Here is a 24,949-nt window from a genome sequence, read left to right on the forward strand (position 1 = left end):
ATGTTTCTCATGTATACGGAAAATATACGATGTGTATGAAAAAATTGATCATGTATTTAAAAATTGTTAATCAGGCATTTGAAAAATATTAGCAAAAGGGCCCATGTGTTGCAACGGGTGAACAAAGTCCTTGCACATACCTAGCGACACATCGATCTTGCCGCTTCTCCCGCCCGTCGATTGTGGTCATGTATTCCACCTAGTCATGGTAAACACTTCTCCCGTTCGTCGATGATGGTCATGTATTCCACCAAATCGCGATAAACATGATCAATTCCAAGGTGATAAGGTTGCCATTACACTATAGCATGATGCATCTTGTTGCCCTTTTTTTCACCGACTTGTAATTCCGCAAACGACATGTCCCCATTAATGTATACATCAGTATAATTAGAATGTAATATTGTAAGATACACAGTTTTACTATTGTTTACTTACGTATTAATCAAATAAATGCATGCCATCTTCTTCCATGCTAGAAAAAAAATACTCACTTGAGAATGTTGAAGCTCTCCTCTTAGTACACGCTATGCAACAAATACTATAGAACGAAAAATAGCACAAAACGGTCATGAAAAATATAATCACTTTTGCCAGTCCATATCTAAGGAATCAACATCGTTATATTCTGATAAAGCAATTTAAAGTTGGGAAATATTCTTCTACTCAAACAATAATGGTATGCAAATTCATTAAATATACGTAGTGCACTACCGGAATCGACCCCTATGCCGACGACCCAGGCCGTCGGCATAGCCCCGATTCCCGTCAGGACAGGCCTATGCCGACGGCCCCCGTCGGCATAGGGCCGTCGGCAACGTATCCGTCGGTGTAGCCCGGGAGGCCGTCGGCATAGAAAGGCCGTCGGCATAGATCCTATCCCGACGGTGTCCGTACATCTATGCCGACGGCCTCGGCCGTCGGCAACGTTCCCGCCTAACGGCGGCGGCCGTCTAGTGCTGACCAACGGCTGCGCGCCACGTGGCACCTCTATGCTGACGGCATAGAGGTGCCACGTGGCGCGCATCTGTTATTCTGGGGCAGGGCTATGCCGACGGCTAGGCCGTTGGCATAGCCCTGCCCCAGGAGCATCCAGTGGCTGACACGTGGCAGCTATGCCGACGGCCCAGCCGTCGGCTTAGTTTATAACTATGCCGACGGCTAGGCCGTCGGCATAGCTGCCACGTGTCAGCCACTGGCTCACGCCAGGCCGTCGGCATAGTTTGTATCTGATTTTTTTCTTTTTTCTGTTTGTTTTCAGATCAATTCAATTCAAATATACAACAGATATATATGATGGAAATAGACATGCAGAACACATCTAAGTATCATCCGGCACCGTCACAACAATATACACTGGTGCGCGCCGGTCCTAAACAAACGGTTTAAAACCCATTTCCACGACGGCATTTGGAACAGTCGCCAAGTGAGTGTGTGCGATAGGGTGTCCTTCCCACATGACCCAGAAATCATCGGGGATAGGCCCTCCTGGGACCCAGGCTGGGGCCGTGTGCGATCGGGCGAGGCATCGAAACCCAATCATTTCCGTAGGTATGTACATCCCACACGGTGAATCCCAGAAATCATTTCCGTAGGTATGTACATCCCACACGGTGAATCCCAGAAATCATTTCCGTAGGTATGTACATCCCACACGGTGAATCCCAGAAATTATTTCCGTAGGTATGTACATCCCACACGGTGAATCCCGGAAAAACATTTCCGTTCGTATGTATATCACACACAGTCAATCCAAGGAATACGTTTCCGTTCTTATGTACATCCCACAAAGTCAATCCAGGGAAAACGTTTCCGTTCGGATGTACACCCCACACGGTTTTATGTATACACTCGTGTGTGAAAGGTGTAACTATCACACACGCTCTGCCTTGGTTAACTGTTTGCTTTCATTAACTACATCACACATGATTTGATGAAGAAAACCGTGTGGCATTGGGCTATCCATCGCAAGCGCTTTTACTGCTAGAACCGTTTGCAAAGGTCCATGACCGTCTGTTCTATTTTTATTTTTTCCTGTAATTTCTTATTCTAATTGGAAATTTTGAAATACGAAACATGCAATTCAAATTCTCAGCACAATGGTTCAACAACGAATCCATAAATAAAATTGTCAGTACAATATGTTCAGTAATTACAGGATTAGGCAGCAATTAACTATGATGAACCGCAGTATTTAAAGGCGGTAAAGGTGAAGAGACAAGTGTAAATCAGTTTGACTGCCGACGGTGTTGAAGAAGCGGAATGCCCATAATGTGCCTTCCTGCATGCCATAGGCACAAACCACTTTTGTCCAACCCCTTGTGACGATCGCCTGCCCATCCTTCACGGCCTTCAGGAAGACTTCTAGAGCATTATCATGGTAGCATGGATTATATACTTTAACCTTAGTTGCCTCCACTCCGGTCATGTAGTTTGCAAGGTAATCATCAGTAAATAGCTTTAGAAACCATTGAAAAGAGGAAAATAGCAGATACTGAGGTCTAATAGAGTAACTTGTTGTGGGCAGGGGGAAAAGGCAACACATTACTTACCATCCTAAAGTTCACTGTTGTCTTCGACAAAGTGTAAATGAAGAGCTTAATTCCAATCACCCGTTTCTTTCGCCTAACAATCTTTCTTAGTTTCCTCACTTGACGCTTGTTTATGAATATCTCATTGCCCCATACACAAAAGGGATCAAAGCGTGGATCAGTACCCCTCATATATGTACCTACAAGCAACCAGTAAATGTTAGAAGCCAAATTGAGATTTCACAAATGATGTAAAATACAACTACCTATGTTCCTAAGTACAAGTATTCTTTTTTGAGATTTCAATATGAACTACATACGGATGTATATAGAATTATAGATATAGTTTAGATTAGAATCTAGATTCACTCATTTTGCTCCTTATGTAGTCTATATTGGAATCTCTAAAAATACTTATATTTAGGAATAGATGGTGTATAAGACATGGGATGCAGCTAACCTCGACGGCAAACAATAGCATCGCCCATTGTAGCCCTATGTAAGTACATGGAAAGCCAATGTTAACTACAATAGGGTTAACATCCACCAAAAATAGCAAATGGTAATAAAACGGCAGCATCTGTAGTGATATCTTCATTTCTAAAGAGTAGCACGGTAGCAAAGGGACGGATTAAAAAAGTGGATACAACTGTTAATTGCAACAAGCTTAACAACATCCTAATTCATGTTTTGTAAGTTTGTAGCTAGTGAAATACAACTCTTTAAAAATGGATACAACTGTTAATTGCAACAGGCTTAATAGCCATTGAAACCGGTACTGATAAAAATGGAATTGGCAGAGTTAAACATCACAGGGCAGGTGCCGCCAGAGCAGATAATGGCCCAGTTGTCTATAAAAAGGTAGGGAAAATAGCTCAAACGTGTTAGGCATGTTTACTACAACATGCTTAATACATCGATAGTACAAAACATAGCCATTAATTGCAACTGGTATTGGTAAGATTGAACTGGTGGGTACATACTTGGTAAGTCCTGAGAGGTAGTTGCTGGGGCACTTCATCTTGGCTAGAGCTCGCCCAAAGTCAGCGACGGCGGAGGCGAGCTGTTCCTCCGGGTCGAAGCGTGGATGAGTGCCACTGACATGTGTACCTACATGCAACCAGTAAATGGGTAGAAGTTAAACTGCAATTGCACAAATTATGTGAAGTACTGTAAGACATGGGATGCAGCTCACCTCTACGGCAAACAAAAGCATCGGCCGTTATGACCCTGCGTAAGTACATGGACAGGTATGTTAAGTGCAACAGGGTTAGCATCCACTAAAAATAGCAAATGGGTAGCATCTCTAGTGATATCCTGAGTCATGTATTGTAAGTTTGTTGCTGGTATTGGTGAAATTGAGCTGGACACGGTAATATTTGAACATCACACAGTGTGTAGTACTGAAATAAACAAGGCACGGACATGCTTAATACATCAACCGACAAATCATAGCCGTTGCAAGTGGTATTGGTAAGATTTAACTGGTCATATCTTACCTGTTAAGTCCTGGGGGGTAGTTGCTGGGGGACTTCATCTGGGCCAGAACCTGCACCATGTCGGCGGCGACGGCAGAGGCGAGGTGTTCCTCCGTGTCAACTGATACGTCTCCGTCGTATCTACTTTTCCAAACACTTTTGCCCTTGTTTTGGACTCTAACTTGCATGATTTGAATGGAACTAACCCGGACTGACGCTGTTTTCAGCAGAATTGCCATGGTGTTATTTTTGTGCAGAAATAAAAGTTCTCGGAATGACCTGAAAATCAACGGAGATTATTTTTGGAAATAATAAAAAATACTGGCGAAAGAAACAAGGCCAGGGGCCCACACCCTGTCCACGAGGGTGGGGGGCGCGCCTGCCCCCTGGGCGAGCCCCCTGCCTCGTGGGCCCCCTGGAGCTCCACCGACCTCAACTCCAACTCTATATATTCGTGTTCGGGGAGAAAAAAATCAGAGAGAAGGATTCATCGCGTTTTATGATACGGAGCCGCCGCCAAGCCCTAATATCTCTCGGGAGGGCTGATCTGGAGTCCGTTCGGGGCTCCGGAGAGGGGAATCCGTCGCCATCGTCATCATCAACCATCCTCCATCACCAATTTCATGATGCTCACCGCCGTGCGTGAGTAATTCCATCGTAGGCTTGCTGGACGGTGATGGGTTGGATGAGATTTATCATGTAATCGAGTTAGTTTTGTTAGGGTTTGATCCCTAGTATCCACTATGTTATGAGATTGATGTTGCTATGACTTTGCTATGCTTAATGCTTGTCACTAGGGCCCGAGTGCCATGATTTCAGATCTGAACCTATTATGTTTTCATGAATATATGTGAGTTCTTGATCCTATCTTGCAAGTCATTAGTCACCTACTATGTGTTATGATCCGGCAACCCTGAAGTGACAATAATCGGGACCACTCCCGGTGATGACCGTAGTTTGAGGAGTTCATGTATTCACTATGTGTTAATGCTTTGGTCCGGTACTCTATTAAAAGGAGGCCTTAATATCCCTTAGTTTCCATTAGGACCCCGCTGCCACGGGAGGGTAGGACAAAAGATGTCATGCAAGTTCTTTTCCATAAGCACGTATGACTATATTCGGAATACTGCCTACATTACATTGATGAATTGGAGCTAGTTCTGTGTCACCCTATGTTATAACTGTTGCATGAATAATCGCATCCGGCATAATTCTCCATCACCGATCCAATGCCTACGAGCTTTTCACATATTGTTCTTTGCTTATTTACTTTTCCGTTGCTACTGTTACAATCACTACAAAACTATCACTGTTACTTTTTGCCACCGTTACCGTTACTTCCGTACTACTTTGCTACTAAATACCTTGCTGCAGATACTAAGTTATCCAGGTGTGGTTGAATTGACAACTCAACTGCTAATACTTGAGAATATTCTTTGGATCCCCTTGTGTCGAATCAATAAATTTGGGTTGAATACTCTACCCTCGAGAACTGTTGCGATCCCCTATACTTGTGGGTTAGTAAGACTATTTTCTGGCACCGTTGCCGGGGATCATAGCTCTATTCTTTGAGTCACTTGGTATTTATATCTGCTGGTCACTATGAGGAACTTGAAAGACGAAAAAACCAAGATTTATCCCTCAACTACGAGGGGAGGTAAGGAACTGCCATCTAGCTCTGCACTCGATTCACCTTCTGTTTGAGTAAGCTTGCGACACCTAAACCTGCTTTTGCTATTAATTCTGATATGTCGCATGTTGATGATGCCACTTCTGCTATGCATGATACTTATGATGAAACTACTTCTATGCTTGATACTACTGTGCCACTTGGTGAATTTCTTGATGAACAACTTGCTAGGGCTAGACAGAATGAAATTATTGAAACTGATAATATTGATGAAAGTGATGATGAAGATTCTCCCCCTAGATATGAATTGCCTGTTGTGCCTGAGGGTTATGTTATGGATGAAGAAATTGCTAGAGACTTTCTTGCTTGCAATGATAGGAGTGATCTTAAGAAATTATTAGCTAAGCTGAAAGAAAAATCTTTGAATGCTAGAATGAAATATGACCCTGCTTATGCTACTTCATCTATCTTTGTTACTGATAAGGATTATGATTTCTTTGTTGATCCTGAGATATTTTCTTTGGTTGAATCTGATCCTTTCTATGGCTATGAATCTGAAACTATTGTGGCACATCTTACTAAATTAAATGATATAGCTACCCAGTTCACTAATGATGAGAAAACTCGCTACTATTATATTCTTAAATTATTTCCGTTCTCATTAAAGGGTGATGCTAAGACATGGTTCAATTCTCTTGATCCTGGGTGTGTGCGTAGTCCCCAAGATATGATTTATTACTTCTCTGCTAAATATTTTCCTGCTCATAAGAAACATGCTCCTTTAAGGGAAATATATAATTTTGTGCAAATTGAAGAAGAGAGTCTCCCACAAGCTTGGGGGAGGCTTCTCCAATTACTTAATGCTTTGCCTGATCATCCTCTCAAGAAAAATGAAATACTTGATATCTTTTATAATGGACTAACCGATGCTTCCAAAGACGACCTGGATAGTTGTGCTAGTTGTGTTTTCAGGGAATGAACTGTTGATGAAGCTGAAATTCTATTCAATAATATGTTGACCAATGAAAATAATTGGACACTTCCCGAACCAACTCCGAAAAAGGGGTATTCTATTTCTCAGTCCTGAAGATATGCAAGAGGCAAAGAAATCTATGAAAGAAAAATGTATTAAAGCTGAAGATGTTAAGAATTTACCTCTTGTTGAAGAAATACATGGTCTTAATTCGTCACCTATCGAAGAAATACATGGTCTTGATAATCCGACACAGGTAGTAAAGGTAAATTCACTCTATAGATATGATAAAGCTGAAATCCCGCCTACAAAGTTTGCTAGCCAATGCTTAGATGAGTTGGATAATTTTATGGTTAAGCAAGAAGATTTCAATGCTTATTTTGGTAGACAATTAAAACACAATGCTTATATGATTGAACACTTGAGTGATTATATGTGTAGAGTTAAAGGTGAACTTAAACTCATTGGTAAACATGCTTCTATGGTTACCACTCAAGTAGAACAAGTGCTTAAAGCTCAGAATGACTTGCTCAATGAGTTAAATAATAAGAAGAATGATAATGCTGTTAGAGTTATGACTAGAGGGGGTAAAATGACTCAGGAACCTTTGTATCCTGAGGGCCACCCTAAGAGAATTGAGCAAGATTCTCAGAGAACTAATGTAGATGCACCTAGTCCTTCTAAAAGGAAGAAAAAGAAAAATGATAGGACTTTGCATGCTTCTAGTGAACCTATTGTTGACACACCTGAGAATCCCAATGATATTTCTATTTCTGATGCTGAAACACAATCTGGTGATGAACATGAACTTAGTGATAATGTTAATGATGATGTTCATGTTTATGCTCAACCTAGTAATAACAATGATGTAGAGATTGAACCTGCTATTGATCTTGATAACCCACAATCAAAGAATCAATGTTATGATAAGAGAGACTTTGTTGCTAGGAAGCACGGCAAAAAAAGAGACCATGGGTTCAGAAACCCATGCCTTTTCCTCCTAAACCATCAAGAAAAAGGATGATGAGGATTTTGAGCGCTTTGCTGAAATGATTAGACCGATCTTTTTGCGTATGCGTTTTACTAATATGATTAAAATGAATCCTTATGCCAAGTATATGAAGGATATTGTTACAAATAAAAGAAAGATACCATAAGTTGAAATTCCCACCATGCTTGCTAATTATACTTTTAAGGGTGGAATACCTAAGAAACTAGGAGATCCAGGAGTACCAACTATACCATGCTCCATTAAAAGAAACTATGTTAGAACTGCTTTATGTGATCTTGGAGCCGGTGTTAGTGTTATGCCTCTCTCTTTATACCGTAGACTTGATTTGAATAAGTTGACACCTAATGAAATATCTTTGCAAATGGCTGATAAATCAACTGTTATACATGTCGGTATTGGTGAGGATGTGCCTGTTGTGGTCGCAAATGTTACTATTTTAACGGACTTTGTTATTCTTGATATTCCCGAGGACGGTAGTATGTCTATTATTCTTGGAAGACCCTTTTTGAATACTGCAGGGGCTGTTATTGATTGCAACAAGGGCAATGTCACTTTTCATGTTAATGGTAATGAGCATACTGTACACTTTCCGAGGAAACAACCTCAAGTCCACAGTATCAATTCTATTGAAAGAATTCCATTAATTATTATTGGAGGTTTTGAATTTCCTCTACCTACTATCAAAAATAAATTTGATATTCTTAGTATTGGGACGTGCATATCCCCGTTGAGGTAACATAGTGTTATTCGAAATTTCTCAGTTCCATGTTATTCGGAATGAGTTTGTTAACAAGACCTGATCAACCTTTTTAGTGGATTCCTTTTGATGCGCATGAGATGGATGAAGTTAGAAGGCACAACCTTCTGTACCCTTCTTTTACTTTCTGTAATTTAGATTAAATAAAGCAAAAATAGTATTTTCTGTCAGTTTTCTGAATTATCCTTGAAATAAAAAATACCCGGAAAATAAAAGTTCTCCAAATGCCCCGAAAATGAAATATGATTTTTCTGGAATATTTGAGAATATCTGGCACTGAGAACGCAGCAGGGGGAGCAAGCACCTGGCCACGAGGGTCCAGGGCGCGCCCACCCCCCTTAGGTGCGCCCCCTGCCTCGTGGGCCCATGGTGGCTCCCCTCCACTTATTCCAGCCACCACACACTCCTTCTTCCTCCCAAAAAAATCACCAACCAGCTCAAGCACGAGTTCTAGCTCATTTTGCTGCGATTTTCGATCTCCTAGCTCAAAGTTCCACTCACAAAACTGCTTTGGGGGATTGTTCTTCGGTATGTGACTCCTCCAATGGTCCAATTAGTTTTTGTTCTAGTGCTTTATTCATTGCAAATTTTTGCTACCTAGGTGACCCTATTCTTGAGCTTGCATGTCAAATTTATATGGTCCCAAGTAGTTCTAATGCATGATATAGTCTCTAGGCAATTGTGGGAGTAGTTGCTATCAATTTTGTTGAGTTTGGTTCACTTTTATTTTGGGTTACTAAAAATTTCAGAAATTTTCAGAAAATGATGAAGAGATTTTTGAGGGGTTCTTCGAGCCGAAGCTCGAAGGATAAGCAAAGTGAAGAAGAGGACATGCCCAAATATAATCTCCCTTGCACCGCAGAAGTTCGGCCTTGTGATAATTTCTTGAGAGCAGCAAGGATTTATGATGATTTCTATGAGTTGGCTGAGAATGCAGGCCTCACCGACTTCCTCCGCGACCAACGTGACCAGTATCTCTTACTCACTAATATTTTTGTGCAAAATTTTGATTTCCATGCTAGGAGGTCACCACCTTCGGTGGATTTCTATTTATATTATGAGTATAAGGAGATGTCCCTCTATGAATTTTGTGAGGTTTGCAAGTTGCCCCTTTCAGGCAGCATAGAGGAACCACATCGTAACGATGTGGAGGGGTTTATTGATACAGTTGCTGTAGGGGAAACTAAGAAGGTTTCCGATGCAAGAATTACTAGCATACATTTTTCATGTTCTACGTTACTTTGCAATATTTGCCAGTAGATGCTTAATTGGTCGCGGAAACTGTGGCAACCTTAGTGCCCCTGATATTGTTATTTTGTGCCATGCCTTGTTCCGTGATGACACATTTAGTATGGGCGCTATTTTTGCAAAGCGGTTAAATCTTAACCGTACTAAGGGCCCCATCTTGGGAGGTATCTTCGCCTCGCGCCTCGCTGCACATTTTAACATACCTATTAGACATTATGAGAAAGAAGAAAAGTTGCTGCCTCCTGTTTTTCTAGACTATAAGAGTATGGTAGCACATGATTTTATTGTTAAGAATAGGGAAAAGACGCTTCAGTACAAACTGATATTTGATAAAATTCGCCCTGAGATTATTACTTTGCCTGCTCCTTCCTTGTTTGACTTATCTGCAGGCCAGTACCTTGTTCCGCCGGAGGCTATTCACGCCTACCTAAACCCCACACCAACTACAGAGCCAGAGCCGGAACCACAATTTGTTCCTCCACGACAGTCTGTTTACCAGTGGGATCCGGAGGAGATTGCCAACCAGTGGCAACCCGAGGCTGCATCACAGTACGACCCCAACTACAACTTTGGATATCCGCCAGGCCAACCGTGGCAGTAGACCAACTTAGGCCAAAAGCCTAAGCTTGGGGGAGTACGTATCTCTCACCGACATTACATTCATATTCACACACTCATGCTAGTTGTCGGTGCTCATACTTTTTCATTGTAATATCCATGCTAGTTTATTTTCCTTTTTTACGCTTTCTTCCTGTGTGTTTGAAAAACCTTAAGAAAAATAAAAAAATAGTTGTAGCTTTTAGCTAGTTTACTTTTCATGCTTGTAGTAGTAACTAAAAAGAAAACCCAAAAAGATTTCTTGTTCTTCTTTTGCTTGTTGGGAACTTTCCCGTGTAAATAGTTTTATTTCTTTTCTTTTCTTTGGGGGTCGAGAGGAGAAGACTATAATGAAAATGTTGAAGTGGCTCTTATATGCATTATTGTTGATTTAACCAAGAGCCCATATTGCCTTGTCTTCTCCTGTTTATTGAATGCCTTAGTCCAATGCACGTGCACTATTATTATTATCCACATCGTTCGATCGTGCAAGTGAAAGGCAATAATGACGATATAAGATGGACTGATTAAGATGAGAGAAGCTGGTATGAACTCGACCTCTCTTGTTTTTGTAAATATGATTAGTTCATCGTTCTTGATCCAGCCTATTATGAATAAACATGTTTGCAATGACAATTAGAGATTATAGTTGCTTATGTCATGCTTAATTAGCTAGGAGTTTATAATGGTTTACCTTGCGTGCCAACATGCTATTAAAATGGTTGTGATGTGGTATGATAGGGTGGTATCCTCCTTTGAATGATTCAAGTGACTTGACTTGGCACATGTTCACACATGTAGTTGAAACAAAATCAACATAGCCTGCACGATATTTATGTTCATGGTGGATTATATCCTACTCATGCTTGCACTCAATGTTTATTAATTTTAATGCATTTCCATGACTGTTGTCGCTCTCTAGTTGGTCGCTTCCCAGTCTTTTTCTAGCCTTCACTTGTACTAAGCGGGAATACTGCTTGTGCATCCAATCCCTTAAACCCCAAAGTTATTCCATATGAGTCCACTATACCTTCCTATATGCGGTATCTACCTGCCATTCCAAGTAAATTTGTGTGTGCCAAACTCTAAACCTTCAAATAAAATTCTGTTTTGTATGCTCGAATAGCTCATGTATCAACTAGGGCTGTCTGTATCTTCCATGCTAGGCGGGTTATTCTCAAGAGGAGTGGACTCCGCTCCTCACTCACGAGAAAATGGCTGGTCACCGGGATGCCCAATCCCATGCTTTATGCAAATCAAATCAAAATAATTGCAAACAAAACTCCCCCGGGACTCTTGTTAGTTGGAGGCACTCGTTGTTTCGAGCAAGCCATGGATTGATGCTTGTTGGTGGAGGGGGAGTATAAACTTTACCATTCTGTTTGTGAACCGCCTATAATGTGTGTAGCATGGAAGATATCGAGATCTCTCGGTTGTTACGTTGACAATGAAAGTATGCCGCTCAAAATATTATTTATCTCTATTTAAAAACCGAGCTCTGGCACCTCTACAAATCCCTGCTTCCCTCTGCGAAGGGCCTATCTATTTACTTTTATGTTGAGTCATCACCCTCTTATTAAAAGGCACCAGCTGGAGAGCACCGCTGTCATTTGCATCCATTACTATTAATTTATATTGAGTATGACTATGACTGGATCTCTTTTAGCATGAATTACAATGTTTAGTCAATCCTTGATCTTCAAAGGTGCTCTGCATTTATGTTTTGCGGTCTCAGAAAGGGCTAGCGAGATACCATCTTGTTATATCATATCATGATTGTTTTGAGAAAGTGTTGTCATCCGAGATTTATTATTATTGCTCGCTAGTTGATTATGCCATTGATATGAGTAAACATGAGACCTAAATATTATTGTTAATATGGTTAGTTCATAATCTTTGCTGAAACCTTGAATGTTGGCTTTACATATTTACAACAACAAGAGCAAACAGAGTTTGTAAATTTTTTTCTTTATCACTTTCAGTTTATCAACTGAATTGCTTGAGGACAAGCAAAGGTTTAAGCTTGGGGGAGTTGATAAGTCTCCGTCGTATCTACTTTTACAAACACTTTTGCCGTTGTTTTGGACTCTAACTTGCATGATTTGAATGGAACTAACCCGGACTGATGCTGTTTTCAACAGAATTGCCATGGTGTTATTTTTGTGCAGAAATAAAAGTTCTCGGAATGACCTAAAAATCAATGGAGATTATTTTTGGAAATAATAAAAAATACTGGCGAAAGAAACAAGGCCAGGGGGCCCACACCCTGTCCACAAGGGTGGGGGGCGCGCCTGCCCCCCTGGGCGCCCCCTACCTCGTGGGCCCCCTGGAGCTCCACCGACCTCAACTCCAACTCTATATATTCGTGTTCGGGGAGAAAAAAATCAGAGGGAAGGATTCATCGCGTTTTACGATACAGAGCCGCCAAGCCCTAATCTCTCTCGGGAGGGCTGATCTGGAGTCTGTTCGGGGCTCCGGAGAGGGGAATCCGTCGCCATCGTCATCATCAACCATCCTCCATCACCAATTTCATGATGCTCACCGCCGTGCGTGAGTAATTCCATCGTAAGCTTGCTGGACGGTGATGGGTTGGATGAGATTTATCATGTAATCGAGTTAGTTTTGTTAGGGTTTGATCCCTAGTATCCACTATGTTCTGAGATTGATGTTGCTATGACTTTGCTATGCTTAATGCTTGTCACTAGGGCCCGAGTGCCATGATTTCAGATCTGAACCTATTATGTTTTCATGAATATATGTGAGTTCTTGATCCTATCTTGCAAGTCATTAGTCACCTACTATGTGTTATGATCCGGCAACCCCGAAGTGACAATAATCGGGACCACTCCCGGTGATGACCGTAGTTTGAGGAGTTCATGTATTCACTATGGGTTAATGCTTTGGTCCGGTACTCTATTAAAAGGAGGCCTTAATATCCCTTAGTTTCCATTAGGACCCCGCTGCCACGGGAGGGTAGGACAAAAGATGTCATGCAAGTTCTTTTCCATAAGCACGTATGACTATATTCGGAATACATGCCTACATTACATTGATGAATTGGAGCTAGTTCTGTGTCACCCTATGTTATAACTGTTGCATGAATAATCGCATCCGGCATAATTCTCCATCACCGATCCAATGCCTACGAGCTTTTCACATATTGTTCTTTGCTTATTTACTTTTCCGTTGCTACTGTTACAATCACTACAAAACTATCATTGTTACTTTTTGCCACCGTTACCATTACTTCCATACTACTTTGCTACTAAATACCTTGCTGCAGATACAAAGTTATCCAGGTGTGGTTGAATTGAAAACTCAACTGCTAATACTTGAGAATATTCTTTGGCTCCCCTTGTGTCGAATCAATAAATTTGGGTTGAATACTCTACCCTCGAAAACTGTTGCGATCCCCTATGCTTGTGGGTTATCAAGACTATTTTCTGGCGCCGTTGCCGGGGATCATAGCTCTATTCTTTGAGTCACTTGGGATTTATATCTGCTGGTCACTATGAGGAACTTGAAAGAAGAAAAAACCAAGATTTATCCCTCAACTACGAGGGGAGGTAAGGAACTGCCATCTAGCTCTGCACTTGATTCACCTTCTGTTTTGAGTAAGCTTGTGACACCTAAACCTACTTCTGCTATTAATTCTGATATGTCGCATGTTATTGATGATGCCACTTCTTCTATGCATGACAGTTATGACGAAACTACTTCTATGCTTGATACTACTGTGCCACTTGGTGAATTTCTTGATGAAAAACTTGCTAGGGCTAGAGAGAATGAAATTATTGAAACTGATAATATCCATGGAAGTGATGATGAAGATTCTCCCCCTAAATATGAATTGCCTGTTGTGCCTGAGGGTCATGTTATGGATGAAGAAACTGCTAGCATGAGACTTTTTTGCTTGCAATGATAGGAGTGATCTTAAGAAATTATTAGCTAAGCTGAAAGAAAAATCTTTGAATGCTAGAATGAAATATGACCCTGCTTATGCTACTTCACCTATCTTTGTTACTGATAAGGATTATGATTTATCTATTGATCCTGAGATAATTACTTTGGTTGAATCTGATCCTTTCTATGGATATGAATCTGAAACTATTGTGGCACATCTTACTAAATTAAATGATATAGCTACCCTGTTCACTAATGATGAGAAAACTTGCTACTATTATATTCTTAAATTATTTCCGTTCTCATTAAAGGGTGATGCTAAGACATGGTTCAATTCTCTTGATCCTGGTTGTGTGCGTAGTCCCCAGGATATGATTTATTACTTCTCTGCTAAATATTTCCCTGCTCATAAGAAACAAGCTGCTTTAAGGGAAATATATAATTTTGTGCAAATTGAAGAAGAGAGTCTCCCACAAGCTTGGGGGAGGCTTCTCCAATTACTTAATGCTTTGCCTGATCATCCTCTCAAGAAAAATGAAATACTTGATATCTTTTATAATGGACTAACCGATGCTTCCAGAGACCACCTGGATAGTTGTGCTGGTTGTGTTTTCAGGGAAAGAACTGTTGATGAAGCTGAAATTCTATTGAATAATATGTTGACCAATGAAAATAATTGGACACTTCCTGAACCAACTCCTAAGCCAACTCCGAAAAAAGGGGTATTCTATTTCTAAGTCCTGAAGATATGCAAGAGGCAAAGAAATCTATGAAAGAAAAAGGTATTAAAGCTGAAGATGTTAAGAATTTACCTCCTGTTGAAGAAATACATGGTCTTAATTCATCACCTATCGAAGAAATACATGGTCTTGATAACCCGACATAGGTAGTAAAGGTAAATTCTCTCTATAGATATGATAAAGCTGAAATCCCGCCTACTAAGTTTTCTAGCCAATGCTTAGATGAGTTGGATAATTTTGTGGTCAAGCAAGAAGATTTCAATGCTTATTTTGGTAGACAATTAAAACATAATGCTTAGATGATTGAACACTTGAGTGATTATATGTCTAGAGTTAAAGGTGAACTTAAACTCATTAGTAAACATGCTTCTATGGTTACCACTCAAGTAGAACAAGTGCTTAAATCTCAGAATGACTTGCTCAATGAATTAAATAATAAGAAGAATGCTAATGCTGTTAGAGTTATGACTAGAGGGGGTAAAATGACTCAGGAACCTTTGTATCCTGAGGGCCACCCTAAGAGAATTGAGCAAGATTCTCAGAGAACTAATGTAGATGCACCTAGTCCTTCTAAAAGGAAGAAAAAGAAAAATGATAGGACTTTGCATGCTTCTAGTGAACCTATTGTTGACACACCTGAGAATCCCAATGATATTTCTATTTCTGATGCTGAAACACAATCTGGTGATGAACATGAACTTAGTGATAATGTTAATGATGATGTTCATGTTGATGCTCAACCTAGTAATAACAATGATGTAGAGATTGAACCTGCTGTTGATCTTGATAACCCACAATCAAAGAATCAATGTTATGATAAGAGAGACTTTGTTGCTAGGAAGCACGGTAAAGAAAGAGAACCATGGGTTCAGAAACCCATGCCTTTTCCTCCTAAACCATCCAAGAAAAAGGATGATGAGGATTTTGAGCGCTTTGCTGAAATGATTAGACCTATCTTTTTGCGTATGCGTTTTACTGATATGATTAAAATGAATCCTTATGCCAAGTATATGAAGGATATTGTTACAAATAAAAGAAAGATACCTTAAGCTGAAATTTCCACCATGCTTGTTAATTATACTTTTAAGGGTGGAATACCTAAGAAACTAGGAGATCCAGGAGTACCAACTATACCATGCTCCATTAAAAGAAACTATGTTAGAACTGCTTTATGTGATCTTGGAGCCGGTGTTAGTGTTATGCCTCTCTCTTTATACCGTAGACTTGATTTGAATAAGTTGACACCTACTGAAATATCTTTGCAAATGGCTGATAAATCAACTGTTATACCTGTCGGTATTTGTGAGGATGTGCCTGTTGTGGTTGTACATGTTACTATCTTAACGGACTTTGTTATTCTTGATATTCCCGAGGACGATAGTATGTCTATTATTGTTGGAAGACCTGTAACACCCCCAGTGTCATGCTACAGTAACCCTCTATGATTAAGCTAATCATTTTTTTTCAAACGATGCTTAATCACCTTTGATTCATATCTCATTGGAAATTCCACTTTGGAATCAAATTCAATTTGCAAGTGATTTTTGAAGTTGCACAAAAGTTGCTGCAAAATAGTCCATTATTTAGTAAAAATTCCATAACAAATGATTGTTAAGGAAAACAACATCACCTCCAAGCTAAGATGGACTATAGCAAATTAAAACAGTGCCAAATCAGCAAATTAATTGCTTTTCCATGTTTTTGCAAATTCCATCTAATTCAAACTTCTTCCAAACTTTTTGTGGCTTTGTCAAACATTGCATTGTAATTATGTGGCCAAGTCCCACATTTACAGAATCCTTTTGTCAGCTCCAAAAATTTGCAAAGCATTTTCTGTAAAAAGGGAAAAGAAATAGAAATGCAAAAAAAGAAGAAGAAAAGGAAAACCCCCCTGACCTCCCTGGGCCTTAGTCATCTGGGCGGCCCAACCCAGCAGCCCACCTCCCCCGGTCGACTCCCTCCTCCCTGTTCACCCGACCCAGCGACTGTGCTCGCCAGTCGCCACCGAACCCTCTCGCCGTCCCCATCGGGGAAGGGATAAGGTTGACGCCCTGCCTCCCCTGGCCTCACTCCTCCTTGACGCCCCCCTCCCAGATCCACTTCTCCTCCCTCTCCCCACCAGATCCCCTTCTCTCCTCCCCTCACCGAGCGCCATCGCCACTGCCTTCCATCATCTCCACGGCCATCGGCGGCCCTGTGCCCACTGGCCTTGTCCACGGGCCTCACCGCGGTCAGCCACGTCTCCTGGTGCCACCAGGTGGAGACGTGGAGCTCCACTGTCGCCGCACGCATCGTCTTCTTCCTCGACGGCCGCCGGCGATCCCCTTCCTCCCCGGCGAGCTCTGCTGCTCCTAAGCCACCAAGGGTCTTTCGTGACCGCTCGGTGAGCTCCACACCTTCCTTCCCCTCCTCTATGCACTACCTGTCGCCGCCCGTAGCCGCCGTGCCATGTTTGCCCGAGCGGAGCTCCGCCGCCGTTGCTGCTGCTATCGCCACAGACGCTGTCGAGCTCGACTGGGCTCGCAGTCGTGCTCGCCGTAGCCATAGGATTCGAGCGCACCACTTGCCGCTGCTCGCCGTGCCCGGGGTCGCTGTTTCCATGCTCACCCGAACACGCCGCCGCCTCGCTATTTGCCGGAGCTACTCCGGTGACCTTTTGACCACCTGCGCGTGTCCATCGAGCTCGCCCGCTCGGCGCTCGCGTAGATCCCCCCCACGCTTTTAGTTCGAACTAACACACACGGCTTCGTCGATTCCGCCGTCGCCCGAAAACCACCGCCGCCAAACGTCGACGCCGGTGATGTTCCGGCCGCCATTCCCAGGCCCAACCGTTGGTACCATTCGACGCGCGGGATCGTCAGCTTGCGAACGCGCCCGACCACGACTCAAATGATGTGCCGTAGCGCGATTCCGGCCGTCTCCAGCGTTCGGCCGCCGCGGATGGCCTCGCCGGCGTTGCTCCGACGTCGGCGCTGACCTGGCACCGGCGGGGCCCGCCTCTGGGTCGCTGCCCGTGGGCCCCCTGGACCCAGTTGACGACGTTGACCGTGGTCAACTATGCTGACTGGGCACTCAGTGCCACTGACACACGGGCCCCCGCCTAATTAACCTAATTAAAACATTTTCCTAAATAAAAATAATTAGCTAAACTAATGAGTCACTGACTCGTGGGGTCCAGTCGCTAATTACTCTGTTTAAATTAAAATGAACTGCTGAGAGCCCACTGCCAATGACAGGTGGGCCCTACGGGTCAGGTTTTACCTGGTCAGTGCGACTGTTGACTTTTGACGTCACTATGACGTCATGCTGATGCAATATTCCTCTTTTTGTTAATATTAATAATTCAAGAAAATACTTTAATCTTTAAAAATTCATAGAAATTAAACCATAACTCGGATGGAAATGTTTTCTACATGAAAGTTGCTCAGAATAACGTGACGAATCCGAATACGCGGTCCGTTCATCTGTCACATGCCCCTAGCATGCTGAACATGGAACCGTCCCCTCTTTTTCGCCTGTCCGGAAAAAGCCAGATGCCGGGAAAACCCCTTCCAATGTTTTCCCTCTCCGTTTGCATCGTGTAGTACCGCGTTGGAACCCGTAGTTCTGCATATCGTCATGTCATGTTTAGTGATGCATCTGTTTGCATTGTATTTACTGTTTCTTCCCCCTCTTCTCCGGTAGACCCCGAGACTGATGATGCCGCTGTGATCGACTACGTCACCGACGACCCTTCCTTCTCGTCTGAGCAACCAGGCAAGCCCCCCCTTTGATCATCCCGATATCGCCCATTCCATTCTCTCATGCTTGCATTCAATTTTGCTACTGTAATTGATTGCTCCTATTCTGATGCAGCTTTTGTAACCTGCTTATTGTTGCCTACCTGCTTATCCTAAACTGCTTAGCATATGTTGGTTAGTGATCCATCAGTGACCCCCACCTTGTCCTTGTTGCCCCTGCTTCATCATTGAAGACCCGGTCAACGGGATCGAAGACCAGGCCCCGGCACCGCACATCACTTTCCCCTTAGTTGCTCGACACTACCGGGTTACTATCGAGTGCCGAGGGTGAGACCTCTACATCACTTCTGATGTTAACCCTGTAGTGTAGCTATTCGGTCGTGATCATCGAGGGTGATTCCGCCTTAACCACTTCCGATACGACTCTGTCCTGCAACCCCTCAAGTGTGAACCTCGAGGGTGGTTCCTCTTACGTTCACATTGATGATTACATCGAGTGGAATTCACTGGGGGTGATTCCTCGGGTTTTCCCCTTGATGTTTGGACACACGAATACTTGGACTTTACCACTGTTACTTGGAAAGGCGGGTCGACCCTGAGGGGTACCCGCGAGTGATGTGGAGACGGGTTGACCTGGAGGGTGCCCGCGAGATAATTATGAGGCGTGGACGGACATTCCTAGCCCTTGCCGCAAGTCCTCGAGATGGGGCAACGGGGTCACATCTTTCGCGAGTCTCTGCTTGTTACCGCGCGTTCCTAATCCACTACGATTTGGATATTTGATCCGAGGGACCTCTGGCCTGATAGCACTAACCATCATGTGGGCATAGTATGGGCGTCCTGCGTCGTATGCATCAGCCAAAGCTTAATAGACGTCAGCGACTGAGCGGCGCGCGCCGGATTGGATTGGAACGCCTGCTCTTGTATAAGGGAGGCTAGGTCTGCTTTCGGCCGCCCTTGCAACGTGCAGGAGTTCCCGGGGAGATGGCCCATGACCCCTGGGGGCATAGGTTTAGTCCGGCGTGCTGACCTCTCTATTAAGCCTAGGTCGGATTGCGGCGTATTGGTTGGCCGAGGCCAGGCATGACTCAGGAAAGTGTGTCCGGCCGGAGTTAATCGAGCGTGGTGGGTAAGTTGGTGCACCCCTGCAGGGAAGAAAACATCTATCGATAGCCTGTCCTACGGTAACGGACACTTGTAGTTGTATCCCGATTGATACAACTAGAACTGGATACCTAAGATGAGAAATGGAGATTAGAACTGGATAGTATGGCTCTGGGATTGCTTTCTCGCAGGGAGTCGAGAAAGGATCTCTGGCCGAGGTTGATAACACTTCTACTTCTTTACTTTATGCTCCTCTACTCCCTCCGGTTGCTGCAAGATGGTGGTTTCCAGAAGATGCTAGTCTTCGATAGGCTAGGCTTTCCCCTTCTCTTCTGGCATTCTGCAGTCCAGTCCACAGACACAACCCTTTTCATTGATACCGATGCATATGTAGTGTAGATCCTTACTTGCGAGTACTTTGGATGAGTACTCACGGTTGCTTTGCTCCCTCTTTTCCCCATTTCTTCTTCTTTCCGGTTGATGCAACCAGATGTCGGAGCCCAGGAGCCAGATGCCACCGTCGATGCCTACTACTACGTGGAGGCCGCCGACGACCAGGAGTAGTTAGGAGGCTCCCAGGCAGGAGGCCTTGCCTTTTTGATCGTAGATGCCTTTGTGCTAGCCTTCTTAAGGCAAAATTGTCTAACTTATGTCTGTACTCAGATATTGTTGCTTCCGCTGACTCTTGTGTTTTCGAGCTTATGTATTCGAGCCCTCTAGGCCCCTGGCTTGTAATATAAAGCTTGTATTATTTTAATTTGTGTCTAGAGTTGTGTTGTGATATCTTCCCGTGAGTCCTTGATCTTGATCGTACACATTTGCGTGTATGATTAGTGTACGATTGAATCGAGGGTGTCACAAGACCCTTTTTGAATACTGCAGGGGTTGTTATTGATTGCAACAAGGGCAATGTCACTTTTCATGTTTATGGTAATGAGCATACGGTACACTTTTCGAGGAAACAACCTCAAGTGCACAGTATCAATTCTATTGGAAAAATTCCATCAATTATCATTGGAGGTTTTTCCTCTACCTACTGTAAAAAAGAAATATGATATTCTTATTATTGGGACGTGCATATCCCCGTTGAGGTAACATAGTGTTATTCGAAATTTCTCCGGTTCCATGTTATTCAGAATGAGTTTGTTAACAAGACCTGATCAACCTTGTTAGTGGATTCCTTTTGATGAGCATGAGATGGATGAAGTTAGAAGGCACAACCTTCTGTACCCTTCTTTTACATTCTGTAATTTAGATTAAATAAAGCAAAAATAGTATTTTCTGTCAGTTTTCTGAATAATCCATGAAATAAAATAAAAAATAACCCAAAAATAAAAGTTCTCCAAATGCCCCGAAAACGAAATATGATTTTTTCTGGAATATTTGAGAATATCTGGCACTGAGAACGCAACAGGGGGAGCAAGCACCTGGCCACGAGGGTCCAGGGCGCGCCCACCCCCCTTAGGTGCGCCCCCTGCCTCGTGGGCCCATGGTGGCTCCCCTCCACTTATTCCAGCCACCACACACTCCTTCGTCCTCCCCAAAAAAATCACCAACCAGCTCAAGCACGAGTTCTAGCTCATTTTGCTGCGATTTTCGATCTCCTAGCTCAAAGCTCCACTCACAAAACTGCTTTTGGGGATTGTTCTTTGGTATGTGACTCCTCCAATGTTCCAATTAGTTTTTGTTCTAGTGCTTTATTCATTGCAATTTTTGCTGCCTAGGTGACCCTGTTCTTGAGCTTGCATGTCAAATTTATATGGTCCCAAGTAGTTCTAATGCATGATATAGTCTCTAGGCACTTGTGGGAGTAGTTGCTATCAACTTTGTTGAGTTTGGTTCACTTTTATTTTGAGTTACTAAAAATTTCAGAAATTTTCAGAAAATGATGAAGAGATTTTTGAGGGGTTCTTCGAGCCGAAACTCGAAGGATAAGCAAAGTGAAGAAGAGGAGAGGCCCAAATATAATCTCCTTCACACCGTGGAAGTTCGGCCTTGTGAATGGCCTTGTGATAATTTCTTGAGAGCAGCCGGGATTTATGATGATTTTTATGACTTGGCTGAGAATGCAGGCCTCACCGACTTCCTCCGCGACCAACGTGAACAGTATCTCTTACTCACTAATATTTTTGTGAAAAAAATTTGATTTCCATGCTAGGAGGTCACCACCTTCGGTGGATTTCTATTTATATGATGAGTATAAGGAGATGGCCCTCTATGAATTTTGTGAGGTTTGCAAGTTGCCCTTTTCGGGCAGCATAGAGGAACCACGTCGTAACGATGTGGAGGGGTTTATTGATACAATTGTTGTAGGGGGAACTAAGAAGGTTTCCGATGCAAGAATTACTAGCATACATTTTCCTGTTCTACGTTACTTTGCAATATTTGCTAGTAGATGCTTAATTGGTCGCGGAAACTGTGGCAACCTTATTGCAAAAATCTACAAGTCATCAAAAACCAAGCATTACGTGCATGCTCCTAGGGGGATAGATTGGTAGGAAAAGACCATCGCTCGTCCCCGACCGCCACTCATGAGGATGACAATCAAAGAACACCTCATGTTTCAAATTTTTTACACAACTGTTACCATACGTGCATGCTACGGGACTTGCAAACTTCAACGCAAGTATTTCTCAAATTCACAACAACTCAACTAGCACAACTCTAATATTACCATCTTCATATCTCAAAACAATCATCAAGTATCAAACTTCTCATAGTATTCAATGCACTTTATATGATAGTTTTTATTATACCCATCTTGGATGCCTATCATATTAGGACTAATTTTATAGCCAAAGCAAACTACCATGCTGTTCTAAAAGACTCTCAAAATAATATAAGTGAAGCATGAGAGATCAATAATTTCTATAAAATAAAACCACCACCGTGCTCTAAAAAGATATAAGTGAAGCACTAGAGCAAAATTATCTAGCTCAAAAGATATAAGTGAGCGCATAGAGTATTCTAATAAATTCCGAATCATGCGTGTCTCTCCCAAAAGGTGTGTACAGCAAGGATGATTGTGGTAAACTAAAAAGCAAAGACTCAAATCATACAAGACATTCCAAGCAAAACACATATCATGCGATGAATAAAAATATAGCCTCAAGTAAAGTTACCGACGGACGAAGACGAAAGAGGGGATGCCTTCCGGGGCATCCCCAAGCTTAGGCTTTTGGTTGTCCTTGAATTTTACCTTGGGGTGCCTTGGGCATCCCCAAGCTTAGGCTCTTGCCACTCCTTATTCCATAATCCATCAAATCTTTACCCAAAATTTGAAAACTTCACAACACAAAACTCAACAGAAAATCTTATGAGCTCCGTTAGTGTAAGAAAACAAATCACCACCATAAGGTACTGTAATGAACTCATTATTTATTTATATTGGTGTTAAACCTACTGTATTCCAACTTCTCTATGGTTTATACCCTATGATAGTAGCCATAGATTCATCAAAATAAGCAAATAACACACAAAAAACAGAATCTGTCAAAAACAGAACAGTCTGTAGCAATCAGATTTGTTCGAATACTTCTGGAACTCCAAAAATCCTGAAAACTAGGACAACCTGGAAATTTTGTATATTGATCTAATTCAAAAAGAATTGGTATTTTATCACATTCTGGTGAATTTTAACAATTATTTTCGTGAGTGCAAAGTTTCTCTCTTTTTCAGCAAGATCAAACAACTATCACCCAAGAAGATCCTATTGGTTCTACTTGGCACAAACACTAATTAAAACATGAAAACACATTTAAACAGAGGCTAGATGAATTATTTATTACTAAATAGAACCAAAAATCAAGAAACAAAAATAAAATTTGGGTTGCCTCCCAACAAGCGCTGTCGTTTAACGCCCCTAGCTAGGCATAAATGCAAGAATAGATCTAGGTATTATCATCTTTGGTATGCAATCCATAAGTGGCTCTCATAATAGATTCATAAGGAAATTTAATTTTCTTCCTAGGAAAGTGTTCCATGCCTTTCCTTAATGGAAATTGGAATCTAATATTTCCTTCTTTCATATCAATAATGGCACCAATAGTTCTAAGAAAAGGTCTACCAAGAATAATAGGACATGTAGGATTGCAATCTATATCAAGAACAATGAAATCTACGGGGACATAATTACTATTTGCAACGATAAGAACATCATTAATTCTTCCCATAGGTTTCTTAATGGTGGAATCCGCAAGATGCAAATTTAAAGAACAATCATCAAATTCAGAGAAACCTAACACATCACACAAAGTTTTTGGAATCGTGGAAACACTAGCATCCAAATCACATAAAGCATAACATTCATGATCTTTAATCTTAATTTTAATAGTAGGTTCCCACTCATCATAAAGTTTTCTAGGGATAGAAACTTCCAATTCAAGCTTTTCTTCATAAGATTGCATTAGAGCATCAACGATATGTTTAGTAAAAGCTTTATTTTGACTATAAGCATGAGGAGAATTTAACACGGATTGCAAAAAGGAAATACAATCTATTAAATAAAAATTATCATAATTAAATTCCTTGAAATCCAAAATAGTGGGTTCATTCCTATGTAAAGTTTTGACCTCTTCAATCCCACTTTTACCAATTTTGCATCAAGATCTAAGAACTCCGAATCATTGGGACGCCTTTTAACTAAAGTTGACTCATCTCCAGTCCCATCATTATCAAGATTCATATTGCAAAACAAAGATTTAATAGGAGACACATCAATCACTTTTAGATCTTCATCCCTATTATCATGAAAACTAGAAGAACACGCTTTTACAAAGCAATCTTTCTTAGCATGCATCCTAGCGGTTCTTTCTTTGTACTCATCAATGGAAATTCTCATGGCTTTGAGAGACTCATTGATATCATGCTTAGGTGGAATAGATCTAAGTTTCAAATAATCAACATCAAGAGAAATTCTATCCACGTTCCTAGCCAACTCATCAATCTTAGGCAATTTTTCTTCAAGCAAAGCATTAAAATTCTTTTGAGAAATCATAAATTCTTTAACACTAGTCTCAAAATCAGAGGGCATCTTATTAAAATTTCCATAAGAGTTGTTGTAGGAATTACCATAATTATTAGAGGAATTACTAGGATATGGCCTAGGATTAAAGTTTCCTCTATAAGCGTTGTTACCAAAATTGTTCCTACCAACAAAATTCACATCCATAGATTCATTATTATTCTCAATCATTATTATTATCATTAGGATTAGAAGAAGCACTCTTATTAGCAA

This window comes from Aegilops tauschii, chromosome 7 (assembly GCF_002575655.3).
Source record: "Aegilops tauschii subsp. strangulata cultivar AL8/78 chromosome 7, Aet v6.0, whole genome shotgun sequence".
In the NCBI taxonomy this organism is placed as follows: Eukaryota; Viridiplantae; Streptophyta; class Magnoliopsida; order Poales; family Poaceae; genus Aegilops; species Aegilops tauschii.